Source organism: Mytilus galloprovincialis, chromosome 14 (assembly GCF_965363235.1).
Source record: "Mytilus galloprovincialis chromosome 14, xbMytGall1.hap1.1, whole genome shotgun sequence".
NCBI lineage: Eukaryota > Metazoa > Mollusca > Bivalvia > Mytilida > Mytilidae > Mytilus > Mytilus galloprovincialis.
Window position 1 is genome coordinate 21,718,251 of NC_134851.1, and position 19,743 is coordinate 21,737,993.

Sequence of the window (19,743 nt, forward strand, 5' to 3'; positions counted from 1 at the left end):
TTAGACAATTGTCTCTATTCAGTATACGAATTGCCCATTCTTCTCTATTCCGTATATGTTCGTATTCATATTCTCTATAATTAAGTTTTAGCGATATTTCTCCGCTGTTGAAATTTCGAAAATGGATGGATAAATTAGTGTAAATGAAGACAGCACTTCACAATTTTTCGTGCATTTAAAGAATTTTCATGGATTTACCATCGCCAAAAACTCTCAAACTCAAACATTTGAATACTAGTTTAACGTCAGGAGCAATAAGACAAAATGCAACCTACACTATCAATATCAAAATCAAATCCAAATTGACCATTAATACAAAACATCTATCTTACCTGAATATGTCCTTTCAATACTATTGAAATTAACATTTGTATACATTTTGCTACCTGATGATTCAAATTTGAATTATAATTTTCATATTTTAAAAGATAATAATGACTACCTGATGATTCAAATTTGAATTATAATTTTCATATTTTAAAAGATAATAATGACTAAATACAAACATAGCGATAACGCTAAATTTAGAATTTAGAATTCCAGATTCTAAAAATAACTTTGACATGTTTACCTCATATGATACTAGATAATCGTTACTTTAAAGGACATGTTCAGGTAAGATAGACGTTTTATCTAAATGGTCAACTTTGACTTGATTTCTGGAATTTCTTACTCATATCATAGTTTTATTACTATATTGATGTTGATCAGATTTGATTCTGAAGTAATTGGACAAAGTTCATAAAGTTGTACAAACTCACTGAAAGGGTAATATTTCCTCGAAACATGTAGCTAAAAATAAACATTTATCATTAACTAATCCTGTAAAAATCGATATTATCTGTTTTTGTTTTTTCTACACAGTGTCATATCATCAACATGATAAAATCGAACTCTAAAATACAATTATTAAAGCCACAAATATTGAGGTCCGTTTCAATCTCGGTTTCAATCTTTTATCCAGTGTCATCTAAACAGTGGGGCACTTATCATGCTGATTGGCTAGTTCTTTTCACTTTCTTAAACTTTGTCTAAACCGTTATATTATTTACCGAGAATTGTTTTACTGTGACATCCATTGTTTGTTTTGTTTCGTATCAATTTAATACATGATATCTGATTTGCGTCTTATGACTGGATAACTAATTTTAACTGAGACATTGCACTTAATCTCATTTACACTATCTCTATAAGATTATATCACTAAATCAACTAAGCATAGATATCCTGATTATAAATGTGCTAGATGCACATTTCATTTTCAAAAGACTCATCAGTTACGCTTGAAATAATAAAGTTTAAAACGCCAAAAGATAGTAAGATGAGCATCGAATAACCAACATTCCGAAAGGTTAGGATGTTATATGTGATTTCAAGAGATTTGATTCTTATGGTGTTTGTTTCTATGTCTATTTTTGTATTTTCTCATTCCGTTATCTGCTTTGGCATTTAGCCAATCATATCGTTCACACTTCAGGGCATACTACACTAGTTTTACTTAATTATGCTGAAATCAAAAGGTTGTTGAAGTTAAACTCTAAACTTTGTATTTAGACTTCTTGGCATAAAAACAATGTCAACTGCAGAATAGAGTTTGCTTACAAACAGAGAAAATGGGTGAACAAGTTTAGTTGCCTACCATATCCAACCCAACTGAGTCTGTAATGTTGTTTTTATTACAGTTGAACCCACCATACCAACAACAAGAACATCAGTAAAAGTTAAAAGCTTCAATCCATCTTGATAAAGCATTAATATCATTAATTAAGGCAATATAATATATCATAAAAATAGATTACAAATACAAACCTAGGTAATAAACTAAGCTGAAGGCATCGCATAAACTCAAAATGGACCTTCGTAAGGTGTATGGACAGGATGCACATCTTCTGTTATATATATACGTGTATCATCACTCAATCAAATAGGACACAATCAGTAAAATAATGGGTCAATAAATATTTTCAAATATACAAAAAAATCAATGTCAAAATGTATGTGTAACTGGTAGAGCCTTTAGTTAAGAGAAGTTCTGGTTAGTCAAGATGTGGGTCTAAACAATTGTCAGTTTTCTTATCTCAAGCATAAATTATGTTTAAATAAAGTAAAGCCATAAATCAAGTTTCATATTTCAAAAGCGGACTAAATTTTGATATAGATATATTGTTTAAGTATCGGTGATAAAAATGAATCGATTGATGCATTTCTCTTATATGTTTGCAAATTATCAATACTAGTAGTATTATTCTTTAATTATTATTTTCGTGGTTTGATGTTGTACTTAACTTAAAGAACAGTATTATTGTAAATTCACGGTTTTCTTTTATTATCGAAATCAAAGAAAATTGTAAAAAAATCCGAAAAATAATAAATCCCCAGTATTTATGACGAATCATAACAAAAAAGGATGTGTGTTTTGCATGTTAATTTTTTTTTTGTTTATCTTGAACGGAGTGCAGGCCTATATTTCTATTCTTGTCCTAAGCAGACAAAAATCATTGGAATCTCATAATATTTGTTATCCCTGAATATTTAGTCGTGGTAGTTGTTATCATACAAAAAAATGAACTTTGACTTTAGACTAACACTCAACACGACCTTCGAACGTTTATAATCTGCCACCTAATACCTTTTCATATGTTTACGTTCAGTGAGCAATACCGTATGATATACATGATATGGGGATACATTCATTTATAATAATAACTGATATCATCGTTTATACTACAAAAAAACATGAAGGGGAATCAAATTTTCAAATTTTTCCTTTCCATTTTGACATTTCTATCTTCCAAGTTTACATTTCTCAATTCAAACTTAACATCTCTCAGTTCCAACTTTATATGTATCAGTTCCAATTCACATTTTTTACTTCAAAATTGACATTTCTTTCTTCAAAAGTTGATATTTATCAATTTGAACTAGATATTTCTCTGTACCAAGTTCAAGTGACATATTCATCGAATTACTGTGTGGTTGAAAGATGTTGCTTTTCTCCGGTTTTATATTTTTTTCCCGATTTTCTTCATCTAAATATATTATGTATTCCTGATATTGTAAACTTGTGGTAATGAATAAACTCAAATTTCCGTATCAATTGAAACAAATGCGTGTCAGTACACTTACTAGATTTATTCTTATATTATCATAATTGGAAGTCAGTGTTCGATAATTTATATTAGGTTAAATAACATGTTTTATGATATATTTTTTCCTCTTTATAGTAGCTGCGAATTTACTTAGATCAGTACTTTATGACGTTTGTCTTTAATTATTTAACTTATTTGTTGTATTTTTTCTTTAATCATTTTCGCCGTAACTGATCTGCTATTACCAGCTCTTTTTCGAAGAATAATAAGAACAGAAAATGTTATAAAGTGTACATTCTGTTTTGTATATCATTAAAGTTATATTTACTTAATTGTTACCTTGCCTAGAAAGTGAATATTATATTGGATAAGTGCTTTCAACGACAACAACAGTTAGTGTTATCGTCAATATCAAATTTACCATCTACTACACTTTTTAGTGTCATTATTAAATTGACTAGTATGCTTGTTTATTGCTTTTAAGTAGTTGAATTTTATGTCTGCGATGCATCGGTCGGTTGCAGGATTTTCTCGCCATGTTGAAGACCCACTGGTGGGCTTCGGCTGTTTTCTGCTTTGGTCGGTTTGTTGTTTCTTTGACACATTCCCCATATCCGTTCTCAAGTTTGCACAGTTTTTACTGCTGGATTTCAAATACTGCAATAGTAATTATTATGTATGTTTGGGTTGCTCATCCTATCTCTTTAATATACCAAAATAATCATGACAGTCGGGGTATTTTGAAAAAATGCCTGTACCTAGTTTAGAATACGGCATTTGTTAGTGTCACTTGTTCCGTTGATTGATAGCGTTCAATTTGGCATTTTTTTTATGGACTTCCCCTTGTTGAAATTGCCTTTTAGGTCAGTATTTTTGTTATACATTTTTCAAACTATAATTTACAGTTATTGTAGTTGCGTCACTGACTGGGGATATGACGAGAACTTGTCAAATCTTAAAAAAAGGAGTATATTGATCGTGAATAAATCATAAAATCAAAATATTTGGATTAAAGTATAATTTCCTTATAATGTATATGGGATTCAATATCGACATTTCCTCATAAAGCACATCTCATATATGTGTACTTCGTCACGTCTTTTTACCTTTGAATATATAAGTATATCACATATGTATTAATTGATAATTCATAAAACTCTATAGTATAAGGTAAGAATATTTAATATTTTTTTAAACAGGACAGTCGCGTTTTAATTAATTATACAAACTTCGCGTGATATCAAAGAGGGTCTAGATTATAGAATGCATGTTTGGCACAATATACAAACTGAATGGCTACAAAATACCAAAAATGGACAAAAGTAGACAAAAATAGTAAGATTAGAGAAGTAGGTGTTGCTGAAATATGAAAAATGATAAATGTTAGAAATAGAGAGAATATTGAAGAATGTATACAGAAAGAGAAGTCTCACCAAGCAGACCTTCATTTAAACACGGCGTTAAAAAATAGCATTGAAAGTTCATTATCTGATAACAGGTTTACACAATTAGGAAGTGTTTTTCTGTAGTAACCTATGACTGTTTGATTATAATAATTATTTTGTTAATGTTTTTTTTTTTCAATTCTTTACAATTATTAAATAATTGATAATGAAAAGTCACAAAGATGACATTTTTGAAATATAATATAATTATAAATATTTAACTTTTTCATTATCTATATGTGCCTGTCCTTAGTCAGGTTCCTACAACTCTATATTTTTTAGTTAGTTGCTTCGTTATAAATCAGACATTTTTGGTTTTTCTTTTGAATTGTATCCTACTGTGTATTGTCTGGGCTTTTCGTGGCTGACTAAGTGATATTATTTGTTCTCCTTGTTTAAGGCTGCATGGTAACCAATGATTGCTCAAATAAGCTTCATTTTGACTCTGTGTCAGTGGAAATCTAAATAAAACTCGTCATTTTATATGTAATAAGTTGCATAAAGACCAAACTGTGCTGTCGGAAATCCGACCTGTCCCTGATAAACAATAACTCCGTGTTTATACTCAGAATATCGATTTGTATAATTGCGTTTCAAATACACATCCTATATAGATATAATGTATATATATGATCATGACTAAGTTCAAATATATCTTTGGGCTTTTTTATGATACAATGTCAGGTATTTAATATATATTCACATATATAAAGTTGATAGTAACAATAAATGAATATTCAATATCACTTTTTTATAATTTATTTCCTCCAAGCTCATTGTACAAATCAATCGTTAAGATTTTGTATAACTCATGAAGAGCAGTATAAACTTAATGGATATTCAGCTTAATTATTAAAACATAACCTAAAATATATTCCTATACAAGTATGACAACTTAGAGTCCACGCAATTAGAAATATGGGAAGTAGGAACTACACTCAAATATAGACAAGCAAATGTTGTGGTTTTCGAAATAGAAAAAAAAGTATTGATTGCATTGTACTTTAAACTCCAAAATGTAAAGACTCCGGAAGATCTGCATTTTCGACTTTTGTATTGTATTTCTACTCCAATCTGAATTTTTTCGTCAGAAAAATGTTTTCAGGAAATTGAAATTATAATATTTGCTTTGCGTCTGGTTGAAGGCCGCGAGTCGTTGATTAAATCCATGTCTGTTCGTCTCTAGTCTCTTGTCGATTCTTGTTTTGGGTTGGTTTTGATGATTTCGTTAGGTTCAGCGCAAAGAAAAACAGCTATAGCTAAACGGTTCAGAATTGTGTAGCTTGATCAAGCGTAGTACAAGGCAGCAGCCAATTAAAAATTCGATTCGTTTCATTGAGTGCATAACTTGCACATCTAATGTCAAATGACGTTAAGCAGTCCTTAATGAAATACTGGATGATATGGACATTTTTTTTAATTCTAAAGACACCATATTAAAAAAAATAAGGGAAATTAACACTAAAATATATTTATAAATGCAAGCAGTGTTTGCGATATCATGATAAAGAAAGGCTTCACCATCAACAATCAAGTTGAATAACACCTTACATCAACTTAGCCAATAGACAGATTGAACATCCAAATGGTGTGACAGGTCGAAAGAAATCCATGGACAATGTGAATTTCTTGGAAAGGAACATGTATATTTGAAAGATTAATATGTCATTTAAAGCACTAAACTTTTAGTTTTCCCCATTAAAACTTGATTACTAGAATAGCAATTGTATCACACATGTTATTTGAGTAAAACCATAAAAATAAAGTACAATGTTGACTGCTATTCCAAAATTTTAATACTCTTACATATCATATAAATATGATAAGATGTGGTATGACCACCAATGAGACAACTCTCCATCAAATTATTTTGTCTATTTATTTTGCTCACATATTGTTCTCACTGTTATGGAATCATATGCAACTGTCATACTAGTAGCTAGCTATACACCCGGTTTAATCGAACATTTTCTACATACAAAAATGCATGTACAATGTCTGATATATGACAGTTATTTGCCATCGTTTGATATGCTTCGTGTTTTCAATTTATCATTTTATGAAGGACTTTACGTTTTGAATTTCTCTTGGAGTTCGGTATTAATGTTATTTTACATTTTTACCGGTATAATTGAAAGTAAACTTTATCAGATGACGTAAACTGAAAAACACCTAAAGGATAAGGAACAATATACTGGACTCGTTCTATTTGAGCAGTCAAAATGCGTTGACCGTATATTTCTATGTCATATACAGTCACTGACCTGATATCACTTTTCCTCATGAATATTTAAATAGAAATTGTCGAAATTATGTTTAATTATTCATACGACCTCTTCAACCTGTTCTTGTTTTCAATGTAAACAACGATGCGTTTAACGACTCAAACTTGTTTCTTTTGCAATTTTCGGGAAAACATATTTCACTTTTTAATAATTTTTTTGTTTGTAACCTATAAATCATTATGTTTTATGTTTATTGTTGATATTTTAGTCTGCAACGAATTCGTTCACCATTGATTGCGGTAATGATGTGCATTTCATCGTGTTTTATATTTCCCCGTCTGCGTGATATGAGGCCTTTTTAAAGGGGGATTTTTCCCAATATTTAAATCACAAAAATAACATTAACACAATAAACAACAATTGAAAATGTTTTTTTTTTAGATTGCAGTATAAAGACAATAATAGTGCATTGACTTGACATATCAACGATATAAGGATTCGGCCCAAAACGGGGAAAATGCTCGGCACAGCCTCGTATTTCCCCGTTTCTAAGCCTCATCCTTATATCGTTGATATGTCAAGTCAATGCACTATTATTGTCTATATAATACTTTCCTGCTGTTTAAGACGCAGTTAGTTTTATTTTGTTGTTATAATTTTATGTCAATGATATGAAAATAAGCAACTAAGTGGTAAAATTGCAAATAAAAAAAATCCAACAGAAACTAAAAAAAGGAAGACATAAATAACTATCGGTCGACGTATGATCTTTAACCATGTGCAAAACTGATACTGATTAGCAAGCCATAAAAGTCCAGATAAGAAATATATAAAGCAAACCAAATATTCAGTAAAAACGGTCTGATTTCTGTTCAACTCAAATATAGGAGATTAGAAATTATCGACGACCACTGACTAACAGAATTACATTAACTTATGACAGGCTCATAAAGAGTATTGCGGGATTGAACCTGTTTCGCTTTAAAACCTTGAACAGTGGTATAACTTTACAACATAAGAACAAATTAAAGAAATCCATTGAAAGTTCTTAGATTATCAGATCACCAGAAATTGCATAAACATGAACGACACAATGTACAGATCTGAAAAAAACTAAAGTTGTTAAAAGATAGTTGAAAGCAAGTAAAAACTTACTTCAAATAATGTATCATAGACAATATGATGAAGTCTTTCATTAAAATTAAAGTATATCAGAACGAGTGAAACTCTATCTTAACTATCTGATTATAGATTCAGCTTTAAACAAAGTTCCTATTAATGGGATTTGAATTACATCATATCTACACCTACAGTAATATTTCATCATGTGCCACCAAATTAAAATGTGTATGTCATATCTTGTGTCTGTTATTTTCCACATATCGTTGTCAATATAATTGATTTTATCTGAATGTCATACATATGAGAGGTTTAATTGGCTATAAACCAGGTTTAATACACCATCTTCCATGACAGTAAATGCCTGTTCCAAGTCAAGTATATGACAGTTTCTAATCATTCGTTTGATGTGTTTAATCTTTGGATTTTGCCACTTAATACGGACTTTCCGTTTTGAATTTTCCTGAGTAATTTTGTTATTTTACTCTTTGTGCATGCAGTCTTGACCTCGTAAAAAGGAAATATAAACAAAAACTGTCTCAAATTTCAACTTGATATCATTATATCAAATAACAAATAACAGAAAATTACTTACAGATAACTTATAAGTAAATTAACTGTAACAAATTTAGTGCAAATAAAAAATGTAAAAGATTTAGACTCAAGTTAAACGCAAAATTAAAGCCTAGATGCTTCTATTCAAAAAAGTCTGTCCGGAGTTTATTGTATTTATAACAAATATGAAATTCAACTACAAAATACCTCTGGCAATTCGAAGTACTAAATGACATTGAAATTTAACAATTTTGATTACATACTCATTAATATGAAAAATATATCCAAAACAGGCCAACAGGTGGTTTTATCAGTGATTTGTGAACATGATAACCAGAAACACAAACGATTCACTTTTATGACTAACAATCTAATATATAGCAATGTAAAATGTGTTTGTGAAAGATAAAAATATTATATTACATTAATCGAAAGTTAATGCAGTAATTCTGGTATAAGAACGGTACGTTCTGGAACGGATTTCTTTTCGAAATTGAAATGAAACAAAACAAAGCATCATCGTCATCGGAACACGTGAATTATACGACAGCTGACAGCACTCAAAAGATCATTTTCAATAAAGATACGACCAAGACTGTATATAACTCAACCTAACGCTGATTTGTTACCTATACAACAACTTTGATCGAGACACGGCGATAATTTGCTATTATTTTTTATTCGAGTGTCACTGATGAGTCTTTAGTAGACGGAACGCGCGTCCCACGTAAGTTCAAAATGTTATTCCTGGTATCTACGAAGAGTTTATTGACATAATCAATGATTTTGCGGGCTTGCAACAAATTGGTAGAGAATTTTCATGCACGGAACATCATCTGATTTAATAACATATTGCAGCAACATTTTGGCTTCATCTGAGCATATACCCTTTTCAAACAACTTCTTCCTTGAGAGTATATTTGAGCAGTGTACTGGTGTGTTTTATGTAATGTGAAGTCTGGTATTCATTTTTTCATGTTCTCGTGTTCTTTATATTACCCTCTTTGTATAACTTTGTATGAAGCCTGTTAGGTGAGTGTCACACAAACTATGGACAGTAAAAAAAAACTTTGTTCACGTTGAATTTTTGTGCAAAACGTACAGGTAGTGATGGTTTCATGACGTCAGAACTGATATCATCTATCAAACGACTAGAAATAATTCGTTTGTTCACTTTGGTAGTGTAAGTAATGTATGTGTATATTTTTCTAACTTATGTTTAAATGGTACAATATCGTGCAAAGTATTGCTGTCAAGTGGATTAAATATAACGCTTTATAATAGTCTGGCATATCAAATTGCTGTGTGTCACTGAAAAGAGGGACGAAAGATACCAAAGGGACAGTCAAACTCATAAATCTAAAACAAACTGACAACGCCATGGCTAAAAATGAAAAAGACAAACAGAAAAACAATAGTACACATGACACAACATAGAAAACTAAAGAATAAACAACACGAACCCCACCAAAAACTAGGGGTGATATCAGGTGCTCCGGAAGGGTAAGCAGATCCTGCTCCACATGTGGCACCCGTCGTGTTGCTTATGTGATTACAAATCCGGTAAATAGTCTAATTCGGTAGGTCACATTCATGAACGGGAAGGAGATGTGGTTACGACGTAAGGAACATATCCGATATCATTTGTGAAACGGTTATTCCATAACGGTCAACCAACTCGTGATGGCGTCCGTACAATTTACGAAGGGATGATTTCAACTTCACCATTTGGAACTCTTGGTTTAATAGCTTCCTTGTGAGCAGTAACCCTGTATCAAGAAAATCATTATAGGAAATGCAAGCACGGGAATATCGTATCAATTGGGAGATATATACCCCGTATGCAGGTGCTGCTGGAATGTTGCTACTTAGAAATGGAAAGTTCACAATTGGAAAGCTGAAATCATCTCTTTTGTCGTAAAGTTTTGTTTTCAACCGACCCTCATTGTCAATTTCTCGATGTAAGTCAAGATATGAAGCTGACTTAACTGTATCTGTAGTATCCTTTATCTCCAATTCGATGGGATAGATGCGTTCCACATAGTCACCAAATTTTGAATTGTTTAGTGAAAGAACGTCATCTATATAGCGGAAAGTAGAGTTAAAGGATATTGCTAACTTCTTATCTTTCTTCCTAAGAAGTTCCTGCATGAAGTCAGCCTCATAATAATAAAGAAACAAGTCGGCAAGTAGAGGGGCACAGTTTGTTCCCATTGGGATGCCGACAGTCTGTTGAAAAATACGTCCTCCGAACGTTACAAATATGTTGTCAATCAAGAAATCAAGCATCTTGATAATATCGGTTTCAGAGAATTTTTTGTTTGAATCAGAGTGATTCTTTACAAAGTATGATTTATCCCTCCCTAAGACAAGATACTTGTATCTACGTTGGCCATTCTTTTTTATGAAGCAAAGTAATACCAACTCTTTCAATTTGTTGAGTTAGGTCAATCGTTTAGCTGATAACATGGCTTTGCATGCATTCGGTAGAGTCTGGGGAAGTGCTTTCTTAAAGTAACTGTACTTTAAATAATACTACCCAGAAAGGTAATTTGCAATGTTCGGGATTGTGGTGGTTATTGTACGAGTGCATATATCATGCTTACAGTTAACAGGTGTCGTAGGGATCCAGATCATCGTACTTTCGGCAGTTTCCAGATTTTAACACATACTTAAACAAACAAAGGCAAAAACCGAAGAAATGAAAGAAACGAGTAGAACGTTAAGCGAAATATTTTATAGTGTTATAGTTTCATTGAAACATGTTTAGGATTGGGAATGTCTTCGGGTTCACATGGTATTACATGATCACCAGAATATTTCCTTTTGGACACGTTCCCACATGATATCAAATGATGAAATATCTAATGATGAGATAAAAGCTAGCGGAAGATATCAAAGCTCATGCTAGTCTATGAGAGAACGAAAAAGCATAGAAAAAAACGCATAAAACAACGATAAGACAAAACAATACATGGATAAAATGCTTTTGTAAATTTTAGGCAATTGTCTCTTTTCAGCATTCGAATTGACCATTTTTCTCTATTCCGTATATGTTCGCACCAATATTCTCTATAATTAAGTTAAGCGATATTTCACCGCTTTTAACATTTGTAAATGGATGGACAAATTAGTTTAAATGAATACAGCACTTCGCAAAATTTCGTGCATCTAAAGAACTTTCATGGATTTACCATCACCAGGAACTCTCAAACTCAAACATTTAAATATAACGTCAGCAGCAATATGACCAAATGCAACCTATACTATCAATATCAAAATCAAATCCAAATTGACCATCAATACAAAACATCTATTTTACCTGAATATGTCCTTTCAATACTAGTTAAAGTAAAATTTATATACGTTTTGCTTCTTGATGATTTAAATTTGGATTAGAATTTTCACCGTTTAAAAGATAATTATGACTAAATACAAACATAGCGATAAAGCTAAATTTAGGATTTGAAATTCTAGATTCTAAAAATAACTTTGTCATGTTTACCTCATATGATACTAGATAATCGTGACTATAAAGGACATGTTCAGGTAAGATAGACGTTTTATTTAAATGGTCAACTTTGACATGGTTTATTTAGACTGGAATTACTTCTTGTTCATTTCATAGTTTTATTACTATATTGATGCTGGTCAGAATTTATTCTGAAGTCACTATCAATATTTTGACAAAATTCAATAAAGTTATACAAACAGAAAGGGTAATATGTCCTCGAAACATGAAGTTAAAAATAAACATAAATCATTAAATAATCCTGTAAAAGTCAATAACATCTGTTTTTTGTTTTTCTATACAGTGTCATATCATCAACATGATAAAATAAAATACAAAAATACAATTATTGAAGCCACAAATATTGAAGTCTGTTTCAATCTTTTATCCAGGTGATGTTCAGGGTCATCTATACAGGGGTGACTTAATTATTGGCTAGTTCTTTTCACTTTCTAAAACTTCAACTATACTGTTATATTATCTACCAAGATTGTTTTCCTGCGACCTCCATTGTTTGTGTTGTTCTGTATACAATACATGACATCTGATTCGCATCATATGACGATTTAACTGATTTTTACTAATACGCGATCTCAATTAGATTATCTCACTAAATAAACTAAGCATAGATATCAGGATTATAAATATGTACGCCAGATGCACATTTCATCTTTAAACTCAGACTCATCAGTAACGCTTGAAATAATAAGTTTAAAGGGTTAAAAAAGAGTAAGATGAGCATCGAATACCCAACATTCCGAAAGGTTAGGATGTTATATGTGATTTCAAAAAAAAGTAAGATCACCAAAAATACTGAACTTAGAGGAAAATCAATTCGGAAAAACCATTATCACATTGCAAAATAAAATAACAAAACGAATCAAAAACGAATGGACAAGAACTGTCATATTCCTGACTTGGTACAGGTATTTTCAAATGTAGAAAATGGTGGATTAAGGCAGCAACCATTTGATTTTCTGGAGGGGGGGGGGGGCTATGGTTTTTTTTTTTTTTGTACAAACTTTTTTTTTCGCCTACAGCGAAAAACAATCTATTTTTTTCGCGACAAGTCGAAAACAATTTTTTTTCTTTCAATTTTAGCATTAAATATAGTGGCAGCTGAGGGTGAAACAAACAAATTTTTTTTCTCAGAATCAAAAACAAATTATTTTTTTCTCCAAAAACTGGAAACAAACTTTTTTTTCCAAAAAAAACCACTAAGCTGACGACATCGCATAAACTCTAAATGGACCTTTTAAGGTGTATCGACAATATACACATCTTCTGTTATATATATACGTGTATCATCACTCAATCAAATACTAGTAGGTCACAATTAGTAAAATAATGGGTCAATAAATATTTTCAAATATACAAAAAAACAAGGTCAAGCTGTATGTGTAACTGTAAAGTCTTAAGAGAAGGCCTGGTTAGTTAAAATGTGGGTCTAAACAATTGTCAGTTTTCTTATCTCAAGCATAAACTATGTTTAAATAACATATAGCAATAAATTAAGTTTCATGTTTCAAAAGCGGACCAACTTTTGATATAGATATGTTGTTAAAGTATCGGTGATCAAAATGAATCGATCGATGCATTTCTCTCATATATTTGCAAATTATCAATACTAGTAGTAGTATTTTTTTTTATTATTATTTTCGTGGTATTTAGTTTCAATTCTTAAGAAAAAAACGGTGCGTCGTATGTATTTCAGTTTGATGTTGTGCTTAACTTAAAGAACAGTATTACTGTAAATTCACGGTTTTCTTTTATTCACGAAATCAACGAAAATTTAAAAAAAAACTAAAAATAATAAATCCCCAGTATTTATGACGAATCATAACAAAAAGTGATGTGTGCTTTGCATTTTTATTATATTTTTTGTTTATCTCGAACGGCCTGCAGGCGTATTTTTCTATTTTGTGTACTAGGCAGACAAAAATCATTGAAATCTTGTAATATTTGCTATCACTATATATTTAGTCCTGGTAGTTTGTTATCGTACAAAAAAATGAACTTTGACTTTAGATTTAACATTCCACGCGACCTTCGAACGTTTATAATCAGCAACTTCATACCTTTTTACATTTGCACGTTCAGTGAGCAATACCGTATGATATAGTGATACATTCATTTACAATAATAACTGATATAATCATTACTTTTCTATCTTCCAAGTTTACATTTCTCAATTTAAACTTAACATCTCTCAGTTCTATCTTTATATGTATGATTATGAATCAGTTCCAATTAATTGTTTCGCATTTTTTGCTTCAAAGTTGATATGTCTAAGTTTGAACTTCATTTCTTAGTACCAAGTTCAAGTGACATCTTTATCGAATTAGTGTGTGGTTGAAAGATGTTGGTTTTCCCCGTTTGTTTTTGTTTTTTTTTTTTCGATTTTCTTCATCTAAATATATTATGTATTCCGGGTATTGTAAACTTGTGGTTTTGATTGAACTCAATTTTTTCTATAATTGGGGGGAAATGCGTGTCTGTAGGTCTGTAGCACTTACATAATTGGAAGTCAGTGTTCGATAATATATATATATGGTTAAATAATGGTTTTATTTTTTTTTTTTTTTTTTTTTTTTTTTATTATTATTTATAGTAGCTGCTAATTTACTTAGATCAGTACTTTGTGAAGTTTTTCTTTTATAATTTTACTTATTTGTTGTATTTTTTCTTTATTCATTTCCGTCTTTAACAGATCTGCTGTTCATGCCAAGCTCCTTTTCGAAGAATTATTAGAACACAAAATGTTTTAAAGTGTCGTATCTATTTTATAAATCCTTAGAATTAAAGCAACAAATTTACTATCTACTACTCTTCTTTAGTGTTATAGTTAGATTAATTAGTATGTTTGTTTATTGCTTTTAAGAAGTTGAATTTTATGTCTCCGTTGCATCGGCCAGATACTGGATTATCACGTTGTGTAGAATTCCCATTGGTGTGCTTCGGCTGTTTTCTCCTTTGGTTGGGTTGTTGTTTCTTTGACACATTCCCCATATCCATTCTCAACTTTGCACAGTTTTTACTGTTGGTTTTCAAATACTGCCACGTCAATTATTATGTATGTTTGGATTGCTCACCCAATCTCTTTAATATACCGAAACATTCATAACAGTTGAGGTATAGCTAGCTATAAAACCAGATTTGACCCAACATGCTCTTCGAAAAATGCCTGTACCTAGTTTGGAATACGGCACTTCTTTTGTCACTTGTTACGTTGATTATAGATTAAAATTTTGCATTTTTATAGACTTCTCTTTTTTAAATTTGTCTTTGAGGTCGACATTTCAGTTTATATATTTTTAAAACTAATGTTAACATTGTATTTTTGTTTGTTGTGCCACTGTCGGGGTTAGGGCGAAGACTTGTCAAACATGGTCCCATTCTGTGAGTGGCAATTCCAAAAGAGAAGTTTATTGATTGTTAATAGGAATACAAATCAAAATTAAAAAAAATATTTGTACTAAACTATTATTTCCTTTAAATGTCTATGGGATTCAATATCGACATTTCCTCATAATGTACATCTCATATATATATGTGTAAATGTGTATTTTGTCACGTCTTTCTACCTTTGCATACATGTGTATACCACATATATATATATATATATATATATATATATATATATATATATATATATATATATATATATATATATATATATATATTGATAAGTAATAAAATTCTTTAATATAAGGTATGAATTTCGATATATTTTTTTTAAACAGGACAGTCGCGTTTCAATTGATTTTACATACTTTGCGTGATATCCAAGAGGGTCCACATGAGAGAATGTTTGGCACAATAAGCAAACTGGATGTCTAAAAAATAACAAAAAAAGTGAACAGAAGTAAGTGTATGTAAAATTTCGGTGCTGAAATATAAAAATATAGAACAATAATGAAAATAGACAGAAAATTGAGTTTACAATTAAAGAATGCAGAATGATGGTCCAACCAAGTAGACCCTCATTTTAAACACGGTGTTAAAACATTAGCATTGACAGTTCATTATCTGATTACTGGTTTATACAACTAGGAAGCTTTTTTTTTCTGTAGTAACTTAGGCCTGTTTATTTATTATAACTTTCTGTGAATGTTCTTCATTCTTTACAATTATTAGATAATTGATAATGAAAAATCACAAAGATGACATTTTTTAATTATAATATATATGTAACATATTTAACTTCGCCACAATCTATATGCGCCCGAGTATGCGCCTGTCCTAAGTCATGTACCTATAACTCCATATTTGTTTGTTAGTTGTGTTGTTATAAATCAGACCATTTTGGTGTTTCTTTTAAAGTGTTCCTACTTTGCCTTTTAATAGCAGACTATGCAAAATGGTTTGTTCTCATTTTTGAAGACTGTATGGTAACCTAACATTGCTCAAATCAGCTTTATTTGGAATCTGTGTCATTGTAAATCCTGCTAAAAATCGTCATTTTATAGGTTATAATAATTTGTTTGAAGACCAAACTGAAATGTCGGAAATCCGTCCTTTCTTCAATAAATAATAACTGCGTTTTTATACTCAGAATTTTGTATATAAAATTGCGTTTCAAATACACATCCTATATAGATATAATGTATATATATGATCATGACTAAGTTCAAGTACATTTTGTACTTTTTTATTGTATAAAGTCAGGTATTTAATATATATTCATATACAGTTGATAGAAAACAAGAATGACAAATCGAAATAAATTTAAAAAAGGGTGAGTAATTATGTTATAATTATATATGTATCATGCTTATATATAGTTGTTCCTTCTTTATATACAAATTAGTATTATGCAATTTTCCATTGGAACTCCTTTTGCGGCTATAACTGTGACATTTGTACTATAAAGATTCGAAAAAAAATATTATTTTCTAGATGGAAAGCTCATATGCACTGCTTTTTTTCAATGGTCAAAATATAGGGCTGTGAGGCATATTAAGGGGGTAGACCTTAGTTCAGGGAGATTACTCTTTAATTCAGCGATGCGTTTGTAAAAGTCAAGTTTCATCAATGTATTTTAAGCATTTACCTGAAACTGATTGGAAATAATCTATGTAACCTAGAAGCTTAGAATATTTTGATGAAAATTGTTGACATAAACATACTGATGATTTTAAGAGTTATTTCCCTTAACCTAGGTCTACCACCTTAATATCATTTATATGTCCCGCAAGTCTAAGAGTTTAAACTTATATTTAAATTCTGTACAAAGCCTACTCTCACTCTGGATCTTCTCAGAATTTAAAGCGTCCGTTATTTATGTTTATTTATACTAGTGATTATGTTTCTATGGCTACATTACCAAAATGTCCAACTTTTGTTGACTAATAATATATTGTAAAATTTGGTTGATGATTTTCACTTTGACACTAGAATTATTTCCTTATAGTTGTTGCTTATTATACCATATACGCCTATTGTTATTTTCAGATTTTCTATACCAGTCAATATGTTCAGTAAAGATAAGACAGATTTGTTAAACTTTTCTCCAACAAGTCAATACGCATGCACCAAATGTATCAAGTACCGACGAATTAAAAATATTGATGAAGTACAAGTTGGTGACCATATCTGTTTTGAACGGGACATGAAATTCTATCATGCTATCCTTTCTAACATTACAACCGTTCCAGATAGTAATCGTGTGCAGATGCACATCGTTCATGCATCACGTTCAAACGAGATTTCACTTGTGAAAAGTTTATTTGGAAAAGACTTTAAGCAGCAGGATGTTGTGGCGCAAGATGTTCTACCCGAATTCGATATCGCTACAGTAGGTCTACACATAGTGCAATACGGCCGACAGACGTATGCCAATGAAAAGATATTAAAAAGAGCTTTGGCTCTTGTGGAGAAAACCCTAGGTGGACAGGTAGTACCGGTTGGGTCCCTATCGTCTCAGAAAATTCGTCCAGAGGCACATTTCCGCCAACATGCCCCGGATGTCACATCAGCCCACTTTGCAACATGGTGTGCGACTGGGGAAAGCTTTTCCTTTGACGCAAAAGAGAAACGAAAAATGATCAAATATACTAAAAAAGAGAATGGAATCTCTATGTTTTTGGAACTATTCAGTGACGAAGATCCGGTACAACAGATTACAGAAACACATCAACAGCAGTTATTATGCGACTCTTGTTTTCTAACGGAACTAATCAGGCTTACCAATGATCAAAAGAGTCCCGAAAAGACATATCGACTTATCTCGGCCAATGGAATTGCATGGACTAATGAAAGAAAAATTCCGAGTGGATTGTATCGAGTTAAATATAAACCAATGAGTAATGAAGTTGTTATCAAGATTAAGCGTTACAACTCTAAATTCAAGAGGCTGGCATTAGTAGTTAAAATTGAAACGTTCGTATTTAACCTCACCCCCGGACAAAAATGTTCTACAGACTGCGAAGTAAAGTATAAATTCCCGTATCCTTTTTGGAAGATTCCAGAAAGGAACGATGCTAGATTTTGAATTCAAGACAATCATTAATGATTGGACGAGAAGCGGTAGGGCTGGCGATTTTATGTTGTAAAATTTCTATAACAACATGTGTTAGAACAAACAATATGTTTGCATTGTAAGATGATGAAACTAGAATTCATTATGTACAAACTTAATTTATTTTTCAAATCAAGAATTTCATATTTTGTAAACACCACCTTGACCACCTAAACTCATATCTGTCTGTCAAAGATTTAATGTTGATCTTTTGTATAAAACACTGAATACCTCAAATATTTTACTCATAATTTGCACAAATGATTTATGGATCATGTTCGAATATCATCTATATGTATGGTAAAGGTTGCATTTGAAAGGTTCGTGTAAAAAGACGGGAAAATACACATGATACAGACAAGACTATAATATAAAAGTAATTAACACAAAGACACACAACAGTCTATAAATTGATATAAAGAAAACTTAAAACTTAGCAACACGAACAAAACAAATAAAACATATGTAATCTCAGACATCATGGAAGTGTAAAACGTAAGGCATACGTCGTCTTATGCATAGCGGGTATAAACTCGGTAAGGAGTTGCCTTCGTTGATTTCAAGCTCGAAGACAGGTAAAAGGGATATATCCGTGGCTTATTCAACATGTTTCAAACATAATAAATACACACCAAGCGTATGATCCAAAGTTAATACCGACACAGCAGACCAAAGCCAATTAACTAATAAAACCTCAATGCGTTGACCTTAATACACCTTTGATAAGAGAATTACAGGCGTGAACGATTAGAGATGTACAAATTAATGTAAATTAACCTTGACCGCAGATAATTGATAGCTTTTAATGACCGTCTATAAAAACGATCACAGACAATATACCATAATAACGAAAGTAGTTATGTTGATATAAAACCTGTAAACGTCCAGCAGGAAGTATTTCAAGATACCCAGTCTGATTTGTTTGAGTACTGAAAAAAATATAAAACATAATAAAATAAGTATTTTTATTATACAAATATTTGGGCTTAAGGGCAACACGTTATGTTACAGAAAACTTCCTTGGCGTCAGTGAATAAAAAGCGATGAATGTAAACTAACTGACGCCAACATTATACTTAACTATCCGAGCAGTGTGCGCGGCACACTGTGTGAATGCTTGAGGATATTTTTTCTCTAGTATCATGTAATTCACTCAGTTCCGTCATATTGTAAATCAAGAACAAAACAAATTACATGCTACCTGCAGTTGACACAAAACACACAGTATGTACATAAAATGATAGTGTGTTCTCAGATAATTAAGGATAATTTGCCGCTA

The 19,743-nt window shown here is 31.2% G+C and overlaps 1 long non-coding RNA gene across 2 annotated transcripts; it reads left to right on the plus strand.

Moving 5' to 3' along the window:
* Positions 1-595: 595 nt before the first annotated feature.
* LOC143059787 (uncharacterized) lies at positions 596-18,701 on the plus strand. 2 transcript variants are annotated; one of them, XR_012973604.1, is made up of 3 exons: positions 596-615; positions 15,688-15,809; positions 17,399-18,701. It is a non-coding gene; the product is annotated as an uncharacterized LOC143059787 (long non-coding RNA). The 2 variants fall into 2 exon arrangements; XR_012973605.1 differs by lacking the exon at positions 596-615 and adding an exon at positions 11,931-11,982.
* The last annotated feature ends 1,042 nt before the right edge of the window (positions 18,702-19,743 follow it).